The following is a 14278-nucleotide window of genomic DNA, read 5'->3' as shown; positions in this document are numbered from 1 at the left end:
CGCGAGATGGACTGAGGAAGAGAATTGTCACTAAGAAGGGATGTCTTGTGGTCAGAGATGAACTAAATGGGAGAGGAAAAATAATGAAGACGAACGGATCTCTACAACCGAAGCGTTGGTTAACTGATCGATTGAGTGAGTGGGGAAAAAGTAACGAGGGAGGAATAGTGATCATTTGAATGAGGAAAATTAATGACGAGGAAGGAACACTGATAGACTGACTGGGGAAAAATAATGACGATGGAGGAACAATGCATGACTGATGAGGGAAAAATTTTGAGGTCGTGGAGATATCTTTTAGCCTGTTTGACCTGTTGTGGAAAAGTTGTTACAAAGGAAGAATATGCTGTTCCGCGATACTCTGTGATTGAGGGAAAGTAGTTGGGTGAAGGAATATATTTTAGTGAGTGAAAGAGAGGATTAGAGTAGTGAAAAATAGCTGAAGTGGTGCAATATCTTTTAGCTCAGGGAAAGAATGTTCTGACACGATACACTATAATTCAAAGTTTAGGATACAGAAAGGAAATTACCTACTTCAATCCGATAGCATCTTTTTTTGTTCTTGCTGCCTCTAGTCGACTATATTTAGTGTGGGAGAGATTTTTCAGTCCGCAGGGATTTTATATATAGGTACCATTGACCCCTTCACCATTGCAGAAGTTGAGTAAAATTGTCAACAGGTAGCAAGAAAAAAAAAGGAAATACATGAGTTAAGAACGGATGAAAAATGAATAGGAAAAAGGAGGCAAAGTGTAAATAAGTTTAAAATAATGATTAAAAAGGAAAACAAAAATCCTGATGTGAAAACGAGACGATTTAGAAGACAGATGGCGATGTACAAACAATCACAAGAAAAGGAGAAATACAAGTGAAATGAGAAAAGTGAAAGCTGAGGATGCAGGTCAGGAAGGAATTGTGGAGGACTTAGATGCTACAATAGGCAATGAGAGAGAGAGAGGTTTCCAGAAATTAGCAATGCAGAATTAACAATAAATAAAGAAATGATATACCAAAACTACTAAATCGCTGTATTGCTTAGTATTCAGGCCCTTATAATTCTCTCTCAGCTGAGCAAAGTCATCTGACGTTAGTAGGAATTGAATAGTAGAGTTCTGCCCGAGAGACAGTTGACAGTACAGTATCAGTATCCAGGCTCCTATGTCTCACCTAAAAGCATCGTGCGTCAACAATTATAGAGCACTTGAGTTTGTCCTTATCACGAGAGAGTTAACAGCGAGATAAGATTCTTTGACTAGCATACAAAGAGTCGAGTGGGATGGTGTGATACTTTGTAGCAGAAAGTGATAAGACTGAGTGAGGCCGTTGTTGGCAGGCTGACAAGGTACTGCAGAGCTTAGAGAGAGGATGATTATGGAATTTGTTCTTGAAGTGCGGATATTCGTCCGTATCTTTGCCTACTGAGCAACGTATCTTTACAAATCAATTTTCCCTTAATCTTTTTACATTTGTTATATTAGGCTAATTGTAACTGTTAGATTTTCTCTTTTAGTGAGAAGATACTACAGCGAGAGGATGACGATGGAGTTTCTAGATAATGCGTTCGTACCTTTGCCCTGTTGAGCTACAAATCGTAATGGGTTAGATTTTCTCCTTACTTCTTTAATTCCCACTTGTTATATTTATTGTAGTTTTTATATTTTGGCTTTCAGACAGAAACACACATGATAAAGAGGACTTTCGGTCGGTACATAAGTTACCTAGAAGTAATCGTGTTTGTTCGTACGGAGGAAGAGTAGATAGTCTGTATTTATTCCTTAATGATTCGTAGTTGTTAACAATATCTTTTTAAAGTTTACTTTTTGTACCTGGTGTATTTATTGTTGTAATTTTTAAGAGAGAGAGAGAACGGGAAAGAAGGAAACTGACTTTACAAGAGAGGATGATTAAGCAGACAAGATAATGACAGGAAGGTCGAGTATTCTTAGCCATCATAGAGAAATAGATCTTCACTAATTCAAGGCCACCAAACCATTATATTTTCTACTTATACACAAGTTTTGAGGTGCATATATATATATATATATATATATATATATATATATATATATATATATATATATATATATATATATATATATATATTCTTATTGCGCCAGCTATACTTATATTCATTGTTATTTATTTATTTATTTTTCGGAGAGGAACGGACACGCCAAACTATTGTTAGTCGATCGACAAAATGTCTGAGAAGGGGAACAGAGATCCAGCTAAGACTTTAAAAATTGGATGCCGAAAAGGTGGCAAAGCCTAATTAAAGGGGGAGGGGAGGGTCCGGGATTATTCCCCTGGAAATTTGGGATACCCTCAATCATATTTCAGGGATGGCCATTGCCACCCTGGCCATCCCTCTGGCTACGACCCTGAAACACGAGCTGTTCCTTCGTATTTAGGAAGAATAGTCTGTTCACATCCTTTCCTAGCTTATTCATGGTTCGTATCATATCACATTTTTTTTTCCCCTCTCTATGTAGGTATACCAACTTCATTGTTAGATTCTTGTTTTATAGAGAGAAACTGACACGACAATAGAGAGAACTGTTGTCAAGTGAAGAATATATACCGAGAGCTTCGAGAAGATTATGTATTATGTTCGTACAGAGGAAGAGTACACAGTTCGGTCGCATCCATTTTCTAGCTGACTCCTCTTTTTAACATCTTCACTTCGATATTTTTTCTATTCAGGCTACTGAAGCTGGAGAGGGATGCCTTTATGTGGTAGCGCCAATATAACCAAGTGGCTCAACTATCTGGTTATACAACTGTTCCTCAGTTACTTTCCAGTCCCCCCAAAGAAGGATAATAACGTGCAGGAGAATATCAACTTAATCCTGCAGTCACCGGGTTCACGTTTCAGATGAAGCCGAGGTTACTACTACTACTACTATTACTACTACAACTACTACTACTACTACTACTACTACTACTACTACTACTACTGCCATGCAGGCTACCACCGAAAGATCTTATTTAAGTTAGGAAGAATCTTTAGTAAAGCTGGGGTTACTAAAGGATGTTTCTAAACTCTCAAAATTTGAGGATTCCAAAACTTAATAAAATCGCATGGGAATGGCAAAATAATAATAATAATAATAATAATAATAATAATAATAATGTACTGGAAAGGTGTGTAACATTTTTTTCTATTTTCACCTGATACAATTATTTTTATCGATGGACCTATTTATTTACATCCTCTTTCCATGAACGGTGTATTTATATTTATCATTATTTTTCTCTGTTCTTCTTCTCGAACTCTAATGTACAGTGTTGATTGTTTTGCTAATCATTTTATTTTCATTTTTTTTCCTACGTATGTTATAATTAGACATTTATTTTATTTTTTCTATATTTGTTATATATATTACCAGTATTGTTAGCTATTTCATTTTATGTCTTTTAGATCTTCACTTGTTTAACTAGCAATTGTTGTAGGCTATTTTGTTATTCGTGTTTTTTATCTGTTTTGTCTCCATTTGTTGTATTTATTGCTGTTGTTAGAACTTGTATTTATTTGACAGACTCATTGCAAAAAAAACAAAAATGATGAGAATGTGTCATTTTTTCCCTCACAGCACTACAACTGCGGGGACCTGTAGGTAACAATGACCGTTGGAGGTGGTATATTTGAGGAAGATGGGAACGGCAAAAAATTATTGATCTGCCTTAACAAGAAGAGAGTTTAGAACAGATATTATTCTAAACCCTCTTCTTCCTTCTCCTTTTCCTCCTGCTCCTCCTGCTCCTCTTCCTCCTCCTCATCATCATCATTATCGTCGCCGTCGTCGTCGTTTTCTTCTTCTTTTACCATCCAGAAGCATTTCTTATAAACCACTTCTCAACGAGTCCTTTCTGTGACAGATAAAATCGTCTGTTGCGAGAGAGACACAGACAGACAGAGAGGCGTTATTCTACTGAAGTACTGAACCCTTTCATCACGTAAATGCTTTAACTTGATTTCTTCTAGTTAACTCTGGACGATTTTACTCATCCCAGGAAGGACCCCTCTCACTGGAGGCATTAACACTCAGGCTCCTGTGACGCAATTCAGGTTAACAAAATCGTCTGGCGTCATCTGGAAAATAATACTAGAATTGTTCCGACCATGCAAGGGTTCATGATGAGGACATAACACTCAGGCCTCTACGACAGCCACCCAGGTAAATGATAATCGTCTGGCAATGGCTGGAATTAAGTACTGCTGAAGACGCGATCATTGGTGGGTTATCAACACCCTCCGTTAAACCCTTTGCTTCGCCATAGTGACGTCTTTTTATTTATCTGTTCATGCATGCATACATAGCTACATATGTACAGTACATTCATTTATTTATTTTTTGCTACTGCCATTCCATTTTATTCAGCCTGATAGTCATCTAATAATGAGTACATTATAGAAAACCACCAACAACCTTTTTTTATTATTATTATTATTTTTTTATTCTTGCTACTCTCATATTACAGTATTTTATTTAACTTCGGGGAGGCTTTCTGCGGTCAGGGGGTTAGTGAAAGCTGTGAGTAGCTACTCCAGTTCGAATATACAGTAATAATGAAGAGGGGGGATGAACACATTTGTATACATCTCTCTCTCTCTCTCTCTCTCTCTCTCTCTCTCTCTCTCTCTCTCTCTCTCTCTCTACGAGTATACAGTATACATACATACATAAATATATATATATATATATATATATATATATATATATATATATATCCAAATGCCATAATCCCGTAAGGGGTGGCCACAAACAAATCGCCTCCATGTCGCCCTGCTCCGCCATTGCACTGCCTTGCTCCTAGCTCACCCCCCCCCTCTCTCATATTACTCTCCACTCCATCCCCCTATCTCATCCTTGGCCTCCCTCTCCCTCTCCCCTCCTCCACCTCACTCACATTCACCCTCCTTGTCAGTCTCTCACTCTCCATCCTCTCCACATGGCCAAACCATCCCCATATGTTTCTCCTAACGCTATCTATCACATCCACATCTACACCACAATGCTGGTTCACTTTCTCATTTGTCAGTCTGTCTCTCCATGTGACTCCACATGCTCCTCTCAAATATCTCATTTCCATTGTTCTCACTCTTGACTTCTGTCCCTCCAGCAAGGTCCAAGCTTCACTTCCATACGTTAGAGTTGGTATCACAATATTGTCATCTAGTAACTTTTTCACTTCCATGCTCACTTCCCTATTTCTTACCAATGCTTTCAAGGAACCAGCAACCTTTCTTCTTTGTTGTACCCTTCACCTCCCCACCATCTGTAGCTCTCTGTCTGTCTGTCTGTCTGTCTCTTTATATATATATATATATATATATATATATATATATATATATATATATATGAGAGAGAGAGAGAGAGAGAGAGAGAGAGAGAGAGAGAGATGTATACAAATGTCTGTCTGTCTTCAGTGGAAATCGAGGGGATGCATAGAGAGCAGAAGTGTAACTTTTTACAACGAATTTCACTGTATACTTTACAGTTGCTAAAGTGACGCCCCTGATGGCCGAGATTAGAAATCCTGTTTTTGGAAATAATCAACATGGAAGGAACATGGTAACCAATTGCCGTAGGATTTTTTACTGTCAGTAAAGTGCGCTTCGTGAGCACATGACGAGCGCGCGAACGTCACGTCATCACTATTTCCCCCTGATATAGAATTATAGGAAGATTCCCCGACGTTTAATTGCTACAGTTGATACCAAAAAACGCAGTGTTACCATGAAAAATCTCTTAATTTGATTTCGAACTGAGGCGTTCACCGATTAGAGCAGAACACTCTCTTGGAAAACTCGAGATTCCAAGGGGTTCCCACGCTTTTATGGGTGACCTTCTAGTTGTTTTTAAAAAATATTGCATGAATGAATCATATCCTGAAAGAATTTAAACTCTACTTCACATAAAAGTAAAGCTGTTAGCTTCTGCTTAGAGTGATGGTCGGGTCGGACCGCTCATTTCTAAACCTCACTGAGAGCAGACATCGATCAATAGCTCTTAACTAGAGCCACATTATTAGCTGTAACAGGTCGGATGAGTGAACGGATTGCTGGGGTGAGCAAAGCAACTAAGTGGAGTTGTTGGGAGGGGTTGGTGGGAGGGTGGGAAGTGGGAAAATAGTTCCATGGTAATAGAAACAAATCAATGGGGAAAATATCCCAGGAGAAATGGGCCCAAGGTGGAATATGGGTTCACTGGATAAAATGGTACTTCGGAGGTCTTCTGTAAGGGGAGTGCCCATTCAGTGTCCTAAGAATTGCCGGGTTTGCACTACCATAGGGTTTTACCTGGACAACGGCGGATACGCCTGCTAACGTAAACTACGTCATCGAGCTGAAAGGATAATTTCTTTATTAATGTAGGGTGAGTGAGGCTATGCGCACCCGATGTACCCCCCTCCCCCTCCCCCCGTGATGATGAACTATTAATGTTTGTCTTACTTACCATGCAGCGCCAAAATTCAGCACTACGACCACCTCCTTCTGTTCATCAATGACCTTCTAAGCTGTGCATCTAACCCTATCCACTCGTACGCTGATGATTCCACCCTTCAACCTTTCCATTCGGTTCCCGCAACGTCCATCTCAGCAGTTACTTCAACAAACAAGGGATGAGGCTATGGCAAACCTACTATCTGACTTGGCTCGTATCTCTGACTGGGGTAAAAATGATCTTGTTACTGATGCATCAAAAACTCAGTTTTTACACCTATTAACCCGACACAATCTTCCACAGGAGTACCCACTAATGCTTAATAATATCCAGCTCAATCCTGCATCATCCTTGAACATGCTTGGGGTTTCATTCACTAGGGACTTATCTTGGAAAGATTATATTGCATCTCTTGTAAAATCTCCTTCCAAGAGATTAGGTGTGCTAAACTGACTCCGTACCTTCTTGACCCCTGCACAGTTGTTGACTTTATACACGAGTTTTATTCGCCCCTGTTTAGAGTACAAGTCTCATGTGTGGGGAGGTTCCCCACATACAGCTCTTCTCAATAAGGTGGAGTCAAAGGCCTTTCGTCTCCTCAACTCTCCTTCTCTTACTGGCTCCCTTCAACCTCTGTCTCTTCGCCGCACTGTTGCAACTTTATCTCTTTTCTATGGCTACTTCAATGGTCACTGCTCCTCTGAACTGTCTGCTTCCATCCCTTCACCTCCACGACAAATTCTCATCCCTTTTCTGTCCAACTTCCTAATGCAAGAGTTAACCGTTACTCCCAGACTGTCTCCCTCTGTATGTATTTCCCACTCCCTATGATCTCCAGTCTTTCAAACGCAATGTGTCCAGGCATCTTGAAATGAACGGATCTGTAATTTGGCTATCCTTTGTATTGTTTTTGTTTTTTCTTCGAAGGAACGGTTTGCGAGTCCCTGGCCTTTGGTTCCTTCTTTCTTGAATTAAAAAAAAAAAAAAAAACTCCATGGCGTGCGACCTGTGTTGCCAACATCGCCACTTTCCCGCCGAATTGGGCTACTTCTGTAGAGTGTCCTCCTCATCTTGGGCTACATTTTAAAAGATCGCGGCGCAAGTAATTTAATTATTATGATTTTTATTTATAAAACATGGTACCTTCGCCTCGTGTATACTTTCTGTACACTTGCAAAGCACACCATGTATTATCTGCCATTCAAGGAAAATCGAACATTGAAACATAGGATTCGGATGCAACCTTAACATTGGTTTCGACCTTGTAAGCAGACGATTCATGGTGACTTTTGTTTCTCGAGTCCCGTGACTGATAGGGTGAAGTGTTTAGTGTGGTGTAGGCTATTTATGTAAAACTACCACTGTCCATACCCACCGACACGCTTCAGGCAACCGACCAAAAAAGTATGTGGCAATACTGATGGTAAATTATCTTGGAACAGCGGATATACCTTACCTGTACTCCAAGTACACTTCCTCTTCTATCTGGTTCTTTTATATATTTTTCCAATAATTTTTATGGTGATAAATGATTGTTAACCGCTGCTTCTTGTTGTTTTTATCAATGTTCATTCCGATTTCCTCCTGTTTCTCAAACGTAATGGCAGTCTTATAGAACCGTATTCTAAATCAACCGAACCTAGCCCTACGGGTAATCCATAAGGAGACATAATTTTATAAGACCACCTCAAAAAAAAAAAAAAAAAATGATTCAGTGACTAAATGTAGGCTAAAGGCGTACACAAGTACGTTTTCAAGTACGAAGAGGATCCATCATAAACAAGGAAAATGCGATTACATAAGCAATAGGTTAGGATAAGTTTGGTTCGGTTAGCATAAAATCGGATAGGTTAGTATGAAATAGGTTAGGTTAGGATATGATAAATAAGTTTGGGTTAATTAAAAAAAATAGGTTTGAATAAATAGGCACTGATAAGGGTAATCTCGTTAAAAAATGGTGTTCAAAGATGGTGTATGTCTGTCTTCGTGCACCACAAGATGGCGTCCATATGTAAACAAACCATTTTAATCCCTTCAGCACTTCATAAAACAAAAGAAAAACATTGAAACTTGAAAACGCAATCACAAAATACTTAAAGAATCCCATGAAGAGCTAAGTTAAGGGAAAAAAAGGAAAATTGCAAAATACGGTGGTACTACATGCTTAAGGATTACTGTGTTCTATCTATCTATCTATTGCCAGACGCCTCAATCCCGTTTGGGGTGGCCACAAACAAATCGCCTCCAAGTTGCCCTGTCCCCTGCTCCCAACTCACACACCCCTCTCTCATATACCTCTCCACCCCATCCCTCCATCTCATCCTCGGCCTCCCCCTCCCTCTTCCCCCCTCCACCTCACTCACATACACTCTCTTCGTCAATCTTTCACCCTCCATCCTCTCCACATGGCCAAACTGTCTTGCCGGTATATATAATGTAGTCACAAACAGCTTAATATAACCTTCCCTACCCTAATCTAACCTAATCTGATGTAACACTGTACCGGTAATTTGTCCAGACACCCCAAAATGGGAAACCAAGTCCGCCATTATGCCCAGAAGAAACATCATGCGTCGGATAAATAAATATTGCATTAAAAACAAGTAGGAAACAAAATGGGTGGCGACCATCATCCATTCACTTGATGTAGTGCTGCCTACTTCATCCTTCACCACTGTCATTCTTTTTCTGTGTCCTTCCTTCTCTCTTCCTATTTCTTCCATCTTTCCTGTCACTTTTTATTACTGTTCTTTTCAGGTGGCTTTACATTGCGTGACAAGCCTAATGGTTTCCTGTAAGCCAGGAAACCATCTACAGCGCTGGGTGGTAACCATACAACCAACCCATATGTGTTCCCAACGTGTCAACAAATGTCTTGGGGGGGGAGGGTTAGTGCCCGTCCCCGTAAAACAACTAACTCAAAGACAAACGGCTATCCCTTAAGGGATTATGGCATCTGGCAAAAGAGAGAGAGAGAGAGAAACAAAATCACCACAAAATGATCATTTACAATCATAAGATTAATCAGAAAATTATGAAAAACAAGCTAGTAATAAAAAGTGAACAGGGGGGACGATGGCTCAGTGGTAGGGCATCAGAGTCATGATTGGGGGATTGCGAGTTCAAGCCTCACCTGGGACTGCCGTGCCAGGAGTGGTAGCACACTCCTGTAACCTAGTGGGGCTATATGGCCATAGTTGCCTTGCTTGGGGATTATATCCCTTTATTATTATTTAATGAGAAGTGAACTGGTATTTTCTTTCAAGGACTTCATAAACTAAACGGTACATTTACAATACTTTTTAATCATTTTGTTTGGTTCTTAGCATTAGTTTAACTTTATTAAACTAGTTTGCAACTTTGTGGAGTCACTTTCCATAGGCTTACAGTATGGAGTGGGTATTTCAGAATGCATTAAAGCTGCAGTGGATCAATGCTCATTGTTGTTAAGCTGATGAAAAAGTAATAGGCTGTGTGGTAGTCAACACAATTCATCAAAAGTTTAGCACTAAAACTTGGTTACCGGTAGTTACTGTAGCTAATAAATCAATAGCAGACATAGGCAGTACACACCAAGGAAAGCCTCTGGAAAGGTGCCAGCAATAGAGTCCAGTCTCACAGTACCGGGTACTATAGGGTTGAGTCAAGTGAAAACGTATCACAATGATTTATCTCATAGCGAAGTCAGTATAACATGGGTTCAGTGGGGTTAGGGAGGATGGCCTCAGCTGCAACGCCTATCTGTTCTAGCTCTAGCCAGACATCTTAATCCCATAAAGGGTGGGTGTTTGACTTTGGGTTTTTTGTTTTACATGGAGAAGCACTAACCTTCCACCAACCCACTTGTTGACACTCAGGGAACATGTGTTGGATGGTTATACAATTACCACTAAACATTTGAAATGGTTTCCTGGCTCACAGGAAAGCTTTAGGTTGCCACTCATTGTAAAACTACCTGAAAAGGAAAGAAAAGTAGTAAAAAGTGACAGGAAAGATGGGAAAAATTGGAAAAGAGGAGGGCAGACATGGAAAAAGAATGATAAAGGTAAAGCTAATATGCCTCAAAATATCTCTGCCTCCACCTGAAGTTTGTCTAAGGCCACAGCAAGTCATCACCAGGGGTCCACCCTTATGCTGGGGTACAGTCAGAGGGCCTGGATGATCACCTCAGGTCCTCAGGAGGAGGAAAAGAGAGATGGGGAGAGCAACACGGTGATGCTAAGGGAGAGTGATGTGGTAAGGCCAAGGGAGAATGATGTGGTGAGGCATATGGAGAGCAGAATAGTGAGTGTGCTGGAGAGCACGATGTATAGGTGTGTCAGGCAGCAATGAAGATGAGACTGACATGACAGAAGCAGATGACGCAGGATGTTGCATTTGCACACACTTGTTGATGGCATTGGCTCTTCCTTGGTGCTGCTGGCGGGAGAGGTGATGATAGTCTGGCATGCTGCTTTTTCTTAGCTCCCAGGAGCTTGCTGTACACATTCAGATGTTGTTTGACCCCATGCATTGATGAGTCACTCATTGCCAGGTTTGGGACCTTGTCCCAGATGAATGCAATACCCTTCTTCATTTTTGCGAGGAACTTCTACAGAGTTTTTCTGTTAGAACGTGGAGGTGCCCATCCTCTCTGCCATCCTTGCCACCCTCCTGTGCCTCCACCATTCATTCCATGAACTCATTGAGCCTCTCTGTGGACAGCTGCTTGGTGTGGCCATCCAAGATGTCTTGCACATCTTTCTTGTCAACCTCTTCAAAACCAGCCTCATGTGGAAGATGGATGATGTCTTGACAATGTTTTTGACCATTAGGAGCCCTGTGAAGGAGTACAGACACTCCAGCTACCCTACACCTTGTGCCAGATGGCATTCAGTGTGCTCAGCGGCACCTCCTTCCACAATGCCGAGATATTGTCGATGGCGTACTTGATGTTAAACTTCTCCCAAAAGAGCTGCACTGTGTCACTTGCCCCAGAGTCACTCACTCTCACCATCTACTCCATGATGCAGTGGAGGTAATAAGCCTTGAAGGTCATGATGTGATCGGGGCAGGTGCACACGTTGATGTTATCCACCCGGTCCTCCATGCACTCACAGTGGCATGGGGCATTGTCCACTACCTGGAGGAAATGGTTAAGAATGTTGCTCCTGCTGGCATAGCCACATGGGTGGAGGAATAGGTACCCAGCTGTGTACCGTACAACCGGCAGAGTGTGGAGTTGCTTCTCCAAATACTGTTACCCCAAGGTTTTTCCTTTATGAGCCCTGCCAGTGCTCAGGGGTTCTCCCAGCTTGAGCTTCAGGTCCCCCTCTGTATTGGCACCAAAGAGGAGGGTGAGATGGTCCTTTGCTGCCTTGAACCCAGGTGCATGTCATTCTTCCTGGCTGACATTGGACTTCCTTGAAATCCGCATCCAAAACAGACCAGTTTCTTTAAAATTTAAGCCCTGCTTAGAAGAGTATCCCCTCCTCTATAACAGCCTTGAGCTGCAAAGAAAAAGCCTCACCTGCCACATGGTCTGTGCTTGCAGCCACATCATGCATGATCACATGTTTGATGATTGCATCGACCTTTAAACATTTAATCCAACCTGCACTGGCCTTGAAGTCCTCCTTAGCATCCATATTTTCCTTTTCCTTAAGGTTTTTCCTCAGATCAAGAGCCTTTCTGTAGATAAAGGAGCTGCAGAGAGGCCGCTTCTCTCTGTTCAGGTCATTAACCCAGAGAACTAGATGCTCCTTTTCCTCCATGACTGGCTCCCTTGCTGTAGTTAGACATTTTGCAGTCAGGGCAGGCATGTTCTGTGATGCTGTAATTATGTGGTGTCATTGTTTCCTTTATAACCATTGAGATCATGGACTGGGACAGCTTTAGGGCATCAGTGATTTTGCTTGGTCCCTGCCACACTTTATGGGGCTTAATAATGTCAAATTTCATGTCAAGGGAAAAGCTACGCCTTGCCTTTTTATCCTTGCCTTCAGCAGCATCAGTAGCACCACACTTTCCACTGGAGGTAGCACCAGACTTGGTTTCCAAGTTCAGAGCTTCACTTATTTCACACACTCTAAGTTCTTCACTTACTATTGTAATGTAGTTGCACTGTTGGTGGTAGCAATAGCATTACAAGGGTCCCACACAATCAAGAAGGTTAGTTAACTCGGAGAGCCTGCGAGAGATGACCGCTGGTGCGGGACATGTGAGATAGGCTCAAAGGGTTGGTGCGAAGACCACCACCTATGCAGACCCAAGATGGGGGTTTTGTGCATATAAACCTTGGGAGGCCATCTTGGCTCTGACAGATGACATTTGGCTTGCATCTGTCACCGTGTCCACACAAGATTCTCGAGACAGCCCCCCAAAATATTGTTCTGGCGAAATCGCGACCAATTTTTTTACATTATTCTGAAAAAGGATATGCCGGTAGCCAACTTTTGAATTATCATTCTCGCATTTTATCACATAGTGAACAGTCGTATAACGGAATCAGACTGTAGGTGTTATTTGAGGTAAGAATTAGAAGTCAGAACTTGATTTTCTATCGCAACATTATGGAAACACTTTTCTTCTATAACACGTCTACACTCAAACCTCGTAAACCGCATGTTTATAAACCACAGATTCGTAATCTGCAGAAAAGTGGCTGTCTGACTCCCAGCACCCTTAAACTGCTGTTAAGTCATGAAAATTGCGGATCTAGGCACTGAAGTGGGCCTTTTCCGAAGAGAATCGTAAACCGTGGCATTCAATTTGATAACCGCGACCCAACAACCAATCACCACCCGTCCCTGGTGGTAAGTATGCATACTAATGCCACCATGTTGTTGTTGTTCTGCCCGCCAACCCGCACAGTACAGAGCATCATCGTGCGGTACGAGAGCTACCTGCCTTTTTTTGTGCACTTTCTCCCCACCTCCTACCTTCCATGGCCCCTCCCGAACCCCCGAAGAAGCGCTCTAAGCCCTGTGGCATCAAGAAGCAGCTGCCGTTGTCGTACAGTCAACGTTTGGAGCTCATTTGTTGTGTTGAGAAGGGAGATAAGTTTGCAAGCCTGGCGAAAGAATATGGGAGGAACGAGTCGACCATAAGGACGATCTACAAAACCAGGGAGAAACCAAAACAAAACCAGGCAGACTTTGAAGGCTTCCTGAGGGAGGCTGAGGAGCTGGAGAAGGGAGAACAGCATGAGGGAGCACCCCCACCTCATGCTGAGAGGTTCTAAGTTCTTCCCAACACCACTCCACTTCATTCACTTAAGCAATATCGTCATAGGATTAAGGTGAGATCCCTTAACATCTCATTACCTCATCTGATATTATTTACTGAAAAAACCTAAATATGATTTCTGATAAACAGTAGCACCATATAGGCAAATTTTTTTGCACATACTGTACAATTATAACCTGAATCAATCTTTTATCTGTACTGTATTGGCCCATCTGAGCTTGATGAACCAGAAGTGACCTGAAAGGACATAAAATGCTGAAATCATACTCCTTTGTTCTGCAGTAGCTACTTGAGTCCGAACAAGGCAGAAAACAATAATGACTCAAATGGATAGCATTATAAGTTGATGTGAATGGATGTGGCTGGACCTGAATTGATCTCACTGGGCCCAGTTGGACATAATGGCATGAATGGGCCTAACCTGAATGACCCTGAAAATCCATGAAAGTATGAACTGGTGTGATTTTCAGAATAGATGTTGTTTTTGCTCTACCTTGGTCCTTTTGGCCGAGCAGACCTCTCGATCACCGGCAAGCAGCCATCTTCCTATGGCAAACAGCACCTCACCAGGATTGGAACAGGGAAAGTGGAGGAGCTGTGTG

At 41.6% G+C, this 14278-nt stretch overlaps 1 protein-coding gene across 2 annotated transcripts in view; it reads left to right on the top strand.

Moving 5' to 3' along the window:
• Positions 1 to 7735: 7735 nt before the first annotated feature.
• Positions 7736 to 14278, top strand: part of LOC145404305 (carbonyl reductase [NADPH] 3-like) — a 52168-nt gene continuing 45625 nt past the window's right edge. Inside the window, exon 1 of one of the 2 annotated variants that reach the window (XM_080275827.1) lies at positions 7736 to 7853. The gene's annotated coding sequence lies outside the window, so the exon portion shown is untranslated. The remainder of the gene's footprint in view (positions 7854 to 14278) is intronic. The other variant, XM_080275826.1, reaches the window with a different exon arrangement.

Source organism: Coenobita brevimanus, chromosome 63 (assembly GCF_032717465.1).
Source record: "Coenobita brevimanus isolate Jiangsu-jjx chromosome 63, ASM3271746v2, whole genome shotgun sequence".
Lineage (NCBI taxonomy): Eukaryota > Metazoa > Arthropoda > Malacostraca > Decapoda > Coenobitidae > Coenobita > Coenobita brevimanus.
The sequence above is the reverse complement of the archived record's forward strand: the minus strand, read 5'-3'. Positions and strand labels throughout refer to the sequence as shown.